Raw genomic sequence first — 12,030 nt, 5'->3', positions numbered from 1 at the left:
ATTATCATAATGTCGAACAACTCTACTAAAAGGTTGCAACAGTTATCATGTTTAAAAAATGTTTATAAATAGCTTAGTGCAACATATGAGTGTACGTTGTAGATGTGTTCTTTAGACTAACTTGACCAGAAAATATCCATATGGATAATTGCTCTAGTCTTTATGGAATAACTCTTTTGAACACCACAAGTGCATTTGATCTTTTGACTTGAGGTCATCAAATTATCTTGTACAAGGATTGGTATAGTTTAACACTATCCAACATCTTGTCGTGATTGGGGTAACAATAAAGGTAGTGATTGGGTACATCGTAAGAACATCATATAATCAAGATATAGTAAAAGCTTAAGAGATGTCTATTGACACTCTATTGATTAGGTGGGCATAATGCTTCACTAGAGGCCAAGTTTGGTCTATGCCTAGATTCAATCTGAATCTAGGTACTACTAGCTCAATAGAGAGCTTATAGGTCACATACATATAGAAGTTGATTTGAACTCAAAGACAGGGGTTATTTGATGATGATCTTGGTGTTTGGTAATGAAAGCGAGATTGTAAATGAACTAGGCTTGTCAAAATAGGATTAAAATAGTTTAGTTTGACTTTTTCCTTAACCAAGCATGACTGTACATGGTGATTGTGCACCACCACAAGAAAAAGAATGGTTGTTCCATTATAACACCCTCTCTAGAAGTACTACTCTTCGGAAAGAAAGGTCACTAAATTGACTATTTGAGCATGCTTGACTTTCAAAACATCTAAAACTTATAAATGAACTTTTATAAAGGCTTTGAATAAACATCATTTATTAATTTCTAGAAAATGACCAAAATGCTCTTAATAAAAAACATAGTCGAAAGTGTGTAAAAGATGTCATAACCTAAAGTATAATTAAAAAGTAACAATATGTACTCAACTACATAATTAAACTCATAATAATAATAAAACTTATGTAAACTAGAATGACAGAAATGTCCTCACAACTTTTGTTAACCTTCGTTTGTCCTGAAGCTGTCACGATCACTTATGCCTACATACATGAAAGTAAAAGAGTGAGTGATAAAATATTTAGTAAGTAAGAGACTTTACTGCTAACTTTTACTTAATCCCTAAAATGTGCTTGGTCTGGACCTTTATTATCTTTATTACCAAAAGTCAACACTAAACTCCTCCGTGGATGATGATGAGTTCTAGGCATCATCTATATGCTCATTCTATACTCTAGGGATTGTCTAGGCTAAATGTCATAATTCTTAGGTCAAATTGTGTCTCATTTGATCACTAAGGAACTACTCTCCATATTCCTATCTCTCATGACCATACTAAACGTGATGGAAGTATCTGAATCTAAAAGTTGTAGCTAAAACTGTATATAAGGTCGATCGATTTAAATTAAATACAAGGTTTTGGCACTTTGGCCATGTGAGCTATTTCTCTATTCCATACACCAAAACTATATCTCAACCAGACTCTACTATGAGTAAGTACCCTATTATGGATGTGTCATACTATAGGTAGTGTAGGGATTGTGTACTCATGATGCCCCTTTGTAATAATTCTATGATGTCTAGCATGCATGCATCTTGACCCCTAACTCAACTTGGCTTGCACTCACTTCCATCCAAAAAAATGCATCTTATGTCATTCTATGACTTAACTCTTTGGCATGTAAGGTACTAGTACATACCTAGGATCTCTTTTCTAGCTCTCGGGATCACCCATGTATCCTTAGCCTTTTTCCCTATCTTTTTATCTTTAATTTACACTACACGCATAGGGGTGCATGTCTATGGACATACAGAGGTGTGTCTCTTTACTTCCATGTATATGGCTAACTCTCTGTGGCATTGCCCTATGTGTTAATTTTTCTATATACACATGCATGTGCTCTTTCTAACACTGGTGTGTACCCTTTTAGATATTTATTCCATTTTCCTTTCTAAACTTATCTTAACCATGTCACTTTATAGAGGTATTTTGATCATTTCACTCCTACACATGTGTAATCCATGTGGCCTTGTTGACTGCTCATTGGTTAATGATGTCTAATAATCATTGGGCTATCAGAAAATGTAAGCTGAATTATAGGTTTTATACACACAATCATGTGTCCCTTCTCACACGATTGTGCATCGAGTATAGAATGTAGAAAATGTTAAGAATTGAACCATAATTCAATCTCTACTTCATTTTTCCATGTTTACCCACTGTTTAAGCAATCTTGGCACAAAATAATGATTAACACATTATTCTAATCCAATTTTACTTTATGTCTAAATGCAGGTAAACATATGCTCATTCATCCATCACAAAATATACGACCATAATTCAATAGATCCCCAGAGCTTATTCAACAAAACATAATCCTCTCATATCTTTAACCTATCTTAAAGTGACTATCATTATCGAACAGGTTTAAAAACAAATTAAACCCATACAACTCAAATAAATAAGCAATTAAACATCTATTCTCATCGCACACATCGACACAAAAACATACCATATATTTCAAGATTCATTCAATATCATATACTTCATCATGTACATAATCACCCCTTTATATGTATAATATATACACAATACAAATACTTACAACAAGATCAATGCATGAACAAAGATTCTTATCACAAATCAGTGGGGAATTATTCTTTAGAAAGTAAAACTCAGTATAGAGAAAGTCTCACTTATCTTTTGCCAAGATTGCTGCAATATGGTTGACCATATGGTCTTCTTCTCTCTTCCTTTCACTTTACCATAACACTAGAATTCACTCATTAGAACTGTCACCATGAAGCTAGATGATCCAAATTTGCGATCTCTCTCTCTCACACTTTAAAAGTCTTGTGCGTTTGATTAAAGAAAAAAAATCCTAAAACACAATGAACGCACCTTTTAAAAAACTAAAACCATGTTCAACACACATGGGTGTATGTCATAGGCACATGACCATATGTCACTTAAATTTAAAATTTACATGAAACCATCTTATTTATCTTATGTGGCAATGACACACAGGCATGACCTTACTGTGTATGACTGTGTGTCACTAAAAACTCACACTTTGACTTTAATCATACTTAATCCTTCACACAACAATTAAACTCATGCACAAAGACTAGCTTTCCTTCAAAACATACCTATGCGTGTTACATCCATGTTAATGTGTTGACCATTCAGGGTGTCTAAATTATATACATAGACGCACATTCATGAGAAAAATAATAGAAGAATTTTTGCAAAACCCTCGCCTCTTACTCTTTCTCTCAAACACATATATTCAATCATAAAGCCCTAATAACCTCTCGTGATTGAATAAGCCTCTAATCAAGTTTGTTTTTTGTGTTGATATTAAGGTATCACCTATTGAAGGTTGGATAGTGTCTTCTCTTGCCACATAAAGAATGAAGGAGTTGTCTAATCCAAGTATAAATTCAATTAAACCTTATGAATGTTAATAGCATGTTCATGAATCATATGTTTAAAACTGGCATCCTAGTTAGGTTTTTAAGATTGTTTGTTTTTATAAGTTTTAAATTTCATTGTATTGTTAGTTATCGATGCCCCGAGAACTGAACGTGGTGTCAAAGTTGCTACCATTTGAAATATTTTTCATTAAAATGTGTCTGTTGCATGTTTTGATTAATTTTTGTATGTTGATTACATATAGAATTGGTTTAATAAAAACCAATTTTTTTTAATTTGTTACTTACGATTTGCATTTATGTTATTGAATAATTTTTGTAAAGTTGTGTTAATTTGTTGAGTTTTGGATTCTTGGACTTTTGCTTGTGTTTATTAAATTTGCAGGTTTTTGTAATTTAGTTGATAAGTCATTGATTTTGTGTAGTTACAAAAAATCACCTTCAAATTGTGTTGTTGCTACTGATGTGAGGATGACTTACATGCCATATTGCCTCACTTTAGTAGAAGGCATGAATAGCTAGCACCATGACCTGCATGCTTGGATGAGGTTAGAATTTTAGTTTTAGCCTATTTTGATAAATAGGGACTAAATTACAAATTTTTGAACTTTTTGGGTAAGTAAATTATGCAAAAGTTCAAGGGACCAAAATGTAATTTGACACTTGGAAAATAATTATTAAATTTAATTAATTTTAATTTTAAATTATACATCTGTGGATGTATGTATTCATGATGTTTAATACACAATCAAAGGAACTATGTGTTTGAATGTTTTATTTAGGGGTTGTAATCTTATAAAATAAGGTATGCACGCCTTACCTTATCATTTATTCTTCTTTTAGATTAGGTTTAATTTTTGTTTTGTAGAATAGTATAACTAGGAAATAAAGTCATGTAATATCCAAGATTAAAGTCGAAAAACAAACACAAAGCCCTAAAGAGCAAGACTAAGCTAGGTTGACTAATCAAACCCCTCTTAGCTTAAGGGGTTTGACATTAGTTATGATTGTGTACTAGTATGTTTTATTTACATTGTAGAATGTATGTGTTGGTTTTATTTTGCATAAATATCACCTAATATGTGGATTAAAATCAATAAGACTGATTAATTAAAACCTTCAAAATGAATATTAAGTCTAAGATTATAGTTGGTACCTTTTAATATGACAGCCTAATTAAACCTCTCTTCGTTGGAATCTCATTCGTTGAAGTGAAGGATACACTTCTACCAGGTGAAAAATTAGGAGTTAATCATATTAGGTCTGACTTAACTAATATACTTTGTTTGTTTGCTAAAGTAAAGGTAAAGTATATTAAAGGCATAAGTAGGGAATACATTTGTCGATGTAAGGTGATATGTATATCCATCCTATTGATACCGAGAGTCACAATTGAGATTGCATGATTTATTGGTGTAACACCTAACTTCAGATCGTGGGCTTTTGTGAATAATTTGTAATTTACTTATTCGATTAATTAAAACTTGATTGTCAAAGCAAAAGGGAGAATTAATGCAATGTGATCTCAGTCTATTAGGAAGTTCATCGGAACTTTCCAAACGCAATCGTGATAGTTATTGGCTTCCTCAAGGGGTCGACCTTGGTCTCAATGCCACCTAAGTGTAACTCTTCCCTTTAAAAGTATTGGTTTTTAGAAGAAAAAGTCACCAAATTGTTTATTTTAGGCAATTAAATGATACCAAACAAGTAATAAATTCAAAAACACTTGAATAAATCTATATTTATTAAGCCTATAAAATGATTCAAATACCTTTGATAAAAAATGTCTTGGAAGCGTAACAAAAAATGACAAATATACAAGCACAAACTAAAATCATAATGTGAGTAGTCTAACACAATTATTAAAATAAAAAATGAGAAATTTGGAAATAAATTAAAAAGACAGAAATGCCTTCAAAACTTTATGCTCCCTGACCGACACTTATCCTGTAGCCATCACAATAATTTGTATCTACACACAAGAAAGTAGGGGAATGAGTGATAAGAATACTTAGTTAGTAAGAGACTGTATTGATAACCTTTGCCAGAATCTCCAAAACGCCCTTGGTCTCGACCCTTGTTATCTTTGTCATCCGGAGTTGGCATCAAACTCCTTTATGGATGATATTAGGCCCTATATACTGTCTTTATGTTTATACTATACTCTAGGGATTGTATAGACTATATATAAAGACTCTCTGATCAAACTGCTCTTGTTTGGTCACTAAGGAGCCACTCCTCTATATTCCTATTTGATATGACCCTATCTAACTCAATAGAAACATTTAAATTCAAAAATTATAACTGAAGTTGTATACTAAGTCGATCGATCCAGATCAAATACAAAGATATGACACCTTAGCCATATGAGCTATCTCTCTGTTTCACTATACCAAACTGTATCTTTCCTGGGTTTTACAACGAGTAAATACCCTATTGTAGGTCTGTTATCTTACTACAGATATGCCCTACTGTAGGTGATGTAGTAAATATGTACTCATGGTGCCCCTTTGTAATAATCCTATGGTGTCTAGCATGCATGCATCTCAGGCTATAATGCAACTTGGGTTGTTCTCACTTCCATCTAAAAATATATCTTGTGCCACTCTATGACTTAACTCTTAGGCATGTAAGGTACTACTGCATACCAGGGATCTTTGTACTATTGCTTAGGACAACCCTTAAATTTCTAGCCTAGTTACCTTACACTTTTTGTTCTTCTGTCGTAAATACATAGACGTGTATACCTTGGCACACAAAGGTGTGTCTATTTACTTCACTCATACACAACTACTTCCTCGTGGCTTTTACCCGTGTTTCACTCTTTGTCCTAAACAAGATCATTAATTACGGGGCTAATGGTCATGCTTGAATATGATTAGACTATGTACCATCTTTTTTCCTATTAAGAACGTACGATTAATTATATATACATAGTCCTAACATGCACCATTAAATCATCAAATGATCACATCATATACTTAATATGATGGTCCTTAGTCAACAAACTAGCATGAATTAGAAACATATGTTTTGAAACATCAATATGTGTTTTCAGGAGCACGAATGATGTATTGCATTATCATAGGACCTATATAACACATTCCATGCACATATTCAAGCATCAAGGCTGTCATGCACCAAAAATAGGTTTCATGCACTCAAACATGTTAGAAACAATGTCTCATATGTTATCTTGCACCAAAACATGGTCCTATGCACCTTCATGCGTCGAGTGGACATCACACACATCAAAACAGTGCATGCACATGCCAAGAGTGAGCCATACATGCTAGGAGAAGTCTTTCAAGTGCCTTCTGCATACTCACACACTTCAAACGATTATTATTGACTGTTGATCAATCTTGACTAATTGCGATTAATTGGTTAATAGTGATTAGTCAAGCTTTGATTGTTGACTAGTTGACTACTCAGGTAGGCATTGACCAATTCAAGTTCAGCTTGATTGACCATAAGTTGACTCATTGACCAAATGGTTAGATAATCAAGTTTTCTCAACTTAATTGCAACCCTTATCAATGAAGAATCCTAGACTCTAAACCACTCAATTGGCCATTTTTTGGCCATCTTCCGTTGACAATACCATAGGGCTTTTGAAGCTCATTTAATGATGAGTCTTCTCGTACCAACTTCTAACGCCATTATTATCAGAATTCTGGGAAATGGTGGCCTGAAAGTGACATCGTGGGTCTCAAGTTTTGGCTCTAAATCTGTTGATTTCGACATCATTTTCAGGCGATTTTTAATTCAATGCATGTAAAGGACATCTAGGTTTCATCCTAACATGTTTCTAACATTTTGTTTCATGTAATTTGGTCGAATTCAATTCATGTTCAAAATTCAAATTTAAACAAAATTTCAATCACAAACAAAAAATTTAGATTATATTATTCTCATAATACATAATTTTATTCATAGATAACATCACATATACACAATCTAGACTCTGATACCAATGTTGGAAACATTTAAATCATGTTAAAAATCATTATGTGAATACTATAAACATAAATTGGCGTACCTAACTACGAGTTTACGACAAAGCCCATCTGAATATGACACCAAGTGTTGATGTGAGTCATTTTCACGACCCCATTTCTTTTGGGAGACATGATCTCTATATTTTTGTGCTATTTTGTTCTCGAAGAGGAAGAAGATTTTCTTCTTCTGGAAAATATAAATTATGTTCCTCTCATGTTGGGTGCAGTTTTGGATATATATATATATATGTATATATAAAATAGTCCAACTACCACGTAACTGCCCTTTGATAGTTTTAATGAAACCAGGTCAGGTCGACCCATCATTGGTAGACCCGAACCTAATATAAATTATAAGGTTAGTATTAACTTATTTAATTATTTGTTTTAACGTTCATTGTTTTGTTTTTTTTTTACTAGGATTTTCAATTTTTCATGATGAATATCACTTTTTTGAGTTTAAAATTAGTTATTTGTTAGACTAAGGTATAAATTTAATCTTGAAATAGCAACTTTTATAAAAAAAAAATGGTAGATTTTCCATTAATAAAAGGCAAGGGTTGCATAATTCAATTCAAATAGTAACATTGGACTAAATTGTTTAAAAATTATAGTTTGATTTGGTTTGGTTTGTAAAATGGTTTAGTTTGGGCTAATAATTTTTTTAAAAATGGTTTTCAGTTTAAGTTACAGTTTGAACGATTTTCAAACCAAAACAAACTATAAACCATATTTTTTAAAAATATATATATAACTACATTGACATAATTTTTGAAAAAGAAATTAGGTGTATAACTTATCTTTTATTTTGTTATTTTCTTTATATGTATATTGCATATACATTTTATATTTATTTTACATGTTTATGTTATATTCTAGAAAACTATGATTTAATTAATTAATATATATTTAGAATTGAATGATTTTAATTTATTCAAACTGTAATCCAAACCGAACCAAGTCGTATTTTTTCAGTTTGATTTGAAAATTTTTCAAACCGTTTTTTCAGTTTGGTTTGAAAAACTCTCAAATCATACCAAATTGGACTACGAACACCCCCAATAAAAAGTTTAAGGAGTAAAATTAAATTTTTGAATTTCGCTTAAAAATGTAAGATTTTTTAAGTTAAAATTGGTTGTTAGCTAATGGGAAAATGTTTATGGTCATTTTATGATTCAATTTATGGAGTGAAACGATGAATTCAACCAAAAAATAAATTATATTCTCATCAATAATGTTGCACCTACTGGCAGACAAATGGATATTTGTCTATGCACACCCATCAGGGGGTAAAATAATATTTTCACTTAGGTGGTAAAATGATTTTTACATTATTTTTTTATTTTTGTAAGATTTTGTATAAAGTATGGTTGTTAAATTGTCTAATTTTTTATTTATAGTAACATTTTCTAATATTTTATAAGGGTTATTATGAAGGGGCACATGTAAAATTCTTTCTACACACACCCGCAAAAGAGCATAACATTTTGCATAGGAACATAGTACCTACACTAGAGCCTATACATGATATTGTGGTCTAATAGTGTGTGTACGGAAAAGAGATTACATATAGTATGTAACTCACATGGTCAACGTGTCAAATCTCTGTTTCGACCTAGACCAATTGACACAGAGGTACCAATAATGTTTTAAGCACTTTCATTTTAGTTTCCAAATATTTTAAGAGTCATCCAAATTTAGGATCTCAAGCGTACTCTAGATGGCTGAGAGAAAGTCATCAAAGTTACAAGACCTTACAGTTTCTCGAGATGGCTAAAAGGGACCATAATTATTCTTGAGATAAGTTATATGAAGTAAGTTTTTTAAGCACTTTCATCTTAGTTTCCATATATTTTGAGAGTCATCCAAATTTAGGATCTCAAGCGTACTCTAGATGGTCAAGAGAAAGTCATCAAAGTTACAAGACCTTACAGTTTCTCGAGATGGTTAAAAGGGACCATAACTATTCTTGAGATAAGTTATGTGAAGTAAGTTCCACATCATCAAAGTAAGGATTCAAAGAGAGGTGCTTTTGATGACCTAGTTAGGGTGGATCCAAGTTAAGGAAAATATAAGATAAAGTTAAGTTGAATTCCCCTCCTTACTAAGTAACTTATCTCTCACTCTCTCGCTTTTCATGTTTTTGCAAGTAGCAAGTAAGTAGGACATTGTAAGTGAAATAGTCTAAAGTTGGACATAAGGGCACTTCAATCATTTTATTTATGTTATTCTATTTTGTGTTGATAACGCCATTAATTGTTATTATTTTGATTTATAATTCCCTTATGTTGTGTGGAAATTTAATTCAATCTAATGAAATTATTTATCTTTTCGCATTTAGGAAGCTTTGAGAATTTTTAGAGTAAGTTAGGCCAAAAAGATGAAAAACTGGAGTAGACCTATTAATCTACAAATTCTGTGATGCTGACTAAGCATGGGCACGTGAAATGACGAAAGCAGAATCCGAAAATTAGATCTAGACGTCCAGATCAGCTGCAAAGGTCCACAAAATATCAAGATTTGCTTCCTAGAAAAGGGATAATTACTAGCTGGAAAAGAGGATTAATTGAGATAAATAAGGAAGGATATACATTAAAATATATATCTTTTCCTTTCTTTTTGGGAAGATATGTATAACTTTTGCTTGGTTGGATTAGGAGATTAAGATTGACTTTTATTTTCCAGATTTTTAGTGGGGAGATAATATATATACTTTTATTTTTATTTTGCTGAGGGGAATCGACCATTGTAATTGGAGGATAAGAGAGCAAAATATGGTTTACAGTGGTGGAATAATTTCTCTTGGTTGAAGGGATCTGAAACCATGGAACTACAATGATTGTGAGATTTATTTTTGTTCTTTAATGCATCTTTTTAATTATTTGAGTATTGATTATCTTTCTGAATTATTTTTCATGATTATGTTGATTGATTTCTAAGGTGCGCAATTAGTTTATCAATTAATATAATCTACTGCTAGTTTAGGTGCTGAATCCGTAATTGTTCAATCCACCTAATCGAAGTGGTAACTAAGTTTATCGTTTGCTGCGTCAAAAACTGTAAATCCTAGGAAAATAATCAATTAGATTAAATGCAACGTCATACGCTTATGTTGTCTTGCTTCGTTGGTCTTTCTAATTCGTAATGCTATTGTTTAATTAAATTCGAGACTGTATCCGAATTATTAATCAATAAGGGTTAATTGGAATACATGTTCTTGGTTAACTATTCATAAGGAAGGACAGTTAAGTTTAATATCACAATGAATATTTGAATAATTAATTTGATATTTTTGGTTTCGATGATCAATCGTAGTTCCAATGGTGGATGTGACCGTAGACCAAGGTTTGTTTAATTGATTATTTACTTTCAAATAATTTTGCTGAATTTTTATTTATAGTTTTTAAATATAATTTGCATTCAATTCAAAACCCCCCTTATTTCCTCGTTTTGATTTGTTTGTGATGATATACTAATCAAAGCTCTTTGAGGGAACGATCCTTACTTTTCTTTACTATATTTTTGTTGTAGGAATTTAGGATTTTAATTTGGGTGTCGACGACAACATGTACCAAATTTTGGCATCGTTGTTGGGGAGGTTTTAATTTGTATGTTCGTTACACGATCTTCAAAACAAGCTAGTTTACAATTTGATCCATAAATTGAAAATACTACAAAAAGGTTGAGAAAAGAAGCAAAAAGGAGACTACACGCACACAGATTTGCTTGTGAAACAGAGGAAAACATGGCTAAAACTCAGACTTTAACAGAGCTTGCTGCTCCAGATTTGAATCAACAACCACACTGCATTACCTTTCCTAATTTAGATGTTAATACTACATTTGAATTAAAATCTGGACTAATTCATCTTTTACTTATTTTTTGTGGCTCTGTAGGTGAAGATCCTCATAAACATTTAAAGGAATTTCATGTGGTATGCACATGTATGAAACCGAATGGAGTAACCGAAGAACAAATCAAGATGAGAACTTTTCCGTTTTCTTTGAGAGCTGATGCGCAAGATTGATTGTATTACCTACCTACTGGAAGTATCACCACCTGGCATAAGATGAAGAGACTATTTTTGGAGAAATTTTTTCCAACATCAAGAGCTGCCAGCATAAGGAAAGAAATCTATGGCATTAGGCAACAAAGTGGAGAGTTTTTATACGAATATTAGGAGTGCTTTAAAAAACTCTGTGCAAGCTGCCCACATCACCAAATTAGTGACCAGCTGCTTATTCAATATTTCTACGAAGGGTTTCTATCAAATGAGAGAAATATGATTGATGCAGCGAGTAGTGGAGCATTGGCTGACAAAACACCTGAAGCAGTCTGAAATTTAATTACAAACATGGCGTCGAATTCACAACAATTTGGGAATAGATCAGACTATTCATCTCAGCGTGTCAATAAGGTAAATGCCTCTTCTATTGAAAAACGACTTGATGATCTAACTACTCTTGTACGTCAAATGACTGTAGGAAAAATAGAGGCAACAAAAGTTTACAGAATTTGTTCAGCGGGAGGGCAACTAACTGATATGTGCCTAACTCTTCAAGAAGACTGCTCTAAACAAGCTAATGTAGTAAGTAGATTTTTAGGAC

At 32.2% G+C, this 12,030-nt stretch overlaps 1 non-coding gene across 1 annotated transcript; it reads right to left on the bottom strand.

Annotated features, from left to right (window-relative positions):
* Window positions 1-11,540: 11,540 nt before the first annotated feature.
* On the bottom strand, window positions 11,541-11,647 carry LOC123230230. Its single transcript, XR_006505042.1, has one exon. It is a non-coding gene; the product is annotated as a small nucleolar RNA R71 (small nucleolar RNA).
* Between the last annotated feature and the right edge of the window lie 383 nt (window positions 11,648-12,030).

This window comes from Mangifera indica, chromosome 11 (assembly GCF_011075055.1).
Source record: "Mangifera indica cultivar Alphonso chromosome 11, CATAS_Mindica_2.1, whole genome shotgun sequence".
Taxonomy (NCBI): domain Eukaryota; kingdom Viridiplantae; phylum Streptophyta; class Magnoliopsida; order Sapindales; family Anacardiaceae; genus Mangifera; species Mangifera indica.
This window is presented reverse-complemented; position numbering and strand designations above follow the sequence as displayed.